Genomic DNA, 2,481 nt, shown 5'->3' on the forward strand with positions numbered 1-2,481 from the left:
CCGGGCAACCAAACAACTGCCTCGCACTCTGACTTAATTCCCTCCGCGTGCTCTGAATCGCAGAAAGCCCAACTCCCAAACAAAGGGCCTGCAGCTCGCGTGCGGGGCTCCTGGGCTCGTCCTGCCGGCGGGGCTGGGACAGCCGGCGCCGGGGCGTCGCGAGCGCGGGCGGGGGAGGCGCGAGGGCCGCAGGAAGCCTGCGTGGGCGCCGGGGCGCGGGCCGGGCTGTCCGCACGCTGACCTTCCCCGGCTGGGAGGGACGAGCACTGGGAGCCAGCGGTGGGCGGCTGGGCGGCCCCGGGAGCCGCCGCTCTCCGCCTCTCTAGGCGCTGCTCCCGCCGCCGCGTCCGGAGCCCCGGGCTGGGTAAGTGCAGACGCGCGCCGGGGTAGTGGGGGCACCGCGGGAGAGGGCTGGGGTCCTGGAGAGGCGCCGCCGCCTCCGCTGCCCGCCCCGCCCGAGGTCCCGAGCTAGACTGTCCCGAGCTTCCCCCAGGCGGGCAGAGGGAAGCCGGCTGGGGATGAGGAGTGGAGGAGGCAGGAACGCCTGGGACGCTCGCGGGGCGCGGGACGCTCAGCGCGGCGTCCGTAACTACGCTCCCGACTCTGCTTTCTGCACTTGTGCTTTGGGAGAGAGCTCTGGGCCTCTGAGGGCCTCGTGTCGTCCAACGTGCCTGAGGTATGTCTGTGCTCTTGAAAATGTCATTCTTTGTCCACCCTAGCGGCCGCTCATGCGGACACCAAGATGACAGACCCAGAGTTGTCTTAGCAAGACGCTCGTGGCGGGGGGGGGACTTGGCAGGGTACGCAGGGGTTAAGTGCCGGCAGCAGCTGTATCTGGTGCGCCTGGCTTTCAGAGGGCTTGTCTGCCTGTGCAGGGGTGTCCCCGTGTTCCCTGGGCATATCTGTGTATTTGTGACAACATGGCTCTGTAGGCCCTGTCACCTGTGTTTTTGTGCCCATCCTTGCACGTGCAGTTGACCGGCTCCATGTGAAAAGAAGACGTGGAAGGGTCTAGGGTGTATCCTTTTCACCAGCAATATGTGCAGTGTGCACGTGTGTGAATTGGCTGGAAAGTCTGAAAGGGAGGCGGCCCAGTTGGCCTGGGCGGGACAGCATCTAAACTTGAGTCTAAGCTGCTATGTGTGCAGGAGGAATAAGTGTTCCAGAGGTCTCCAGTTCGGGGCAAGTATTGGGAGGTGGGGAGAAGAGGCAGCTTCTGGAAAAACTCCTAAGTGCACTGTGGGGCGTAGGGTGTGTGCCAGGGAGCGTGAGAAAGAGAATGAGGTGGTATTAGGCCAAAGTGGATAGTCTGTGTTCAGTTTGTGGGCAGCTGGATTGTAGTGGAAAGCAGCAGTTGGAGGCTGGAGACAGGTTTGAGTCAGCACTTAATGTTTGTCACTGTGTCAGTAGCATTGTTCCCCGGACAGGTAGGTCATCTGGGGTTCAGTTGTTTTGCGTGCAAAATGAGAGTAATAACCACTGGCCCACCAGTCTCCCAAGGGACTGGAGGTTCCAATTACTTAATGCCGGGAAGTGCTTTGATGGTAGTTAGAACTCTTAAGGCGAGGGGCCCTACTGGCCCACAGGTGCCAGGTTGGTGATCTGGCCACTGCTTAGGTGGCCCAGAGCTGTTTGGTTTGTGAGTAGCAGGGGGAGGCATTTGCATGCTGCTTCCCACAATATTCAGCACAATAGAAATTTTACACCCAACTTTGGACTCATGTGTAAAATATGTACAGGCCTGTGTGATTCCCCATAGTTCCTGTGTGAATGCCTGCTGCAGAACGAAAGGAAAACTGGCTTTGATGCCTTTAAGTCTCCCTAGAATACCTTGAGTTTCCAGAGAACCTTTTTCCAGACGAGCCCAGGCCGTTTATACTCACCAACTTGCTTTTATCTTTATGCCGCCAAATGAAGCGTGAAGGAGCACCCTCCACAGTTGCAGTTTGCAGCCAGAGATAGGAGATAAAGAAGCTTTCTGGCGGGGCGTGGTGGCTCACGCCTGTAATCCAAGCACTTTGGAGGCCAAGGCAGGTGGATCACCTGAGGTCGGGAGTTTAAGACCAGCCTGACCAACATGGTGAAACCCTGTCTTTTATTTAAAAAAAAAAAAGCTTTCTCAGCCAAGGTCACAGGTCTAGGCTGTCCACCACAGAGTTCTGTCTCTTGGGTTACAGCACCTTCAGACCCAGGGCCAACCCTGGACTGGGCTGGAGAAGGAGGGAGGGCATGCACAGGCGGGGTACGGTGGCTCACACCTGTAATCCCAACACTTTGGGATACCGAGGCGGGTAGATCAAGATGTCAAGACATCCAGACCATCCTGGACAACATGGTAAAACCCTATCTTTACTAAAAATACAAAAATTAGCTGGGCATGGTGGTGCAGACCTGTAGTCCCAGCTACTCAGGAGGCTGAGGCAGGAGAATTGCTTGAACCTGGGAGGCAGAGGTTGCAGTGAGCTGAAATCTCACCACTGC

The 2,481-nt window shown here is 57.7% G+C and overlaps 1 protein-coding gene across 3 annotated transcripts in view; it reads left to right on the forward strand.

Annotated features, from left to right (window-relative positions):
* Positions 1–248: 248 nt before the first annotated feature.
* TSPAN11 (tetraspanin 11) overlaps positions 249–2,481 on the forward strand; it is a 79,902-nt gene continuing 77,669 nt past the window's right edge. For 2 of the 3 annotated variants that reach the window (XM_017515253.2, XM_017515254.2), the window contains exon 1: positions 374–676. The gene's annotated coding sequence lies outside the window, so the exon portion shown is untranslated. The other variant, XM_017515255.2, reaches the window with a different exon arrangement.

The sequence above is a fragment of the Cebus imitator genome, unplaced genomic scaffold (assembly GCF_001604975.1).
Source record: "Cebus imitator isolate Cc_AM_T3 unplaced genomic scaffold, Cebus_imitator-1.0 Scaffold545, whole genome shotgun sequence".
NCBI lineage: Eukaryota > Metazoa > Chordata > Mammalia > Primates > Cebidae > Cebus > Cebus imitator.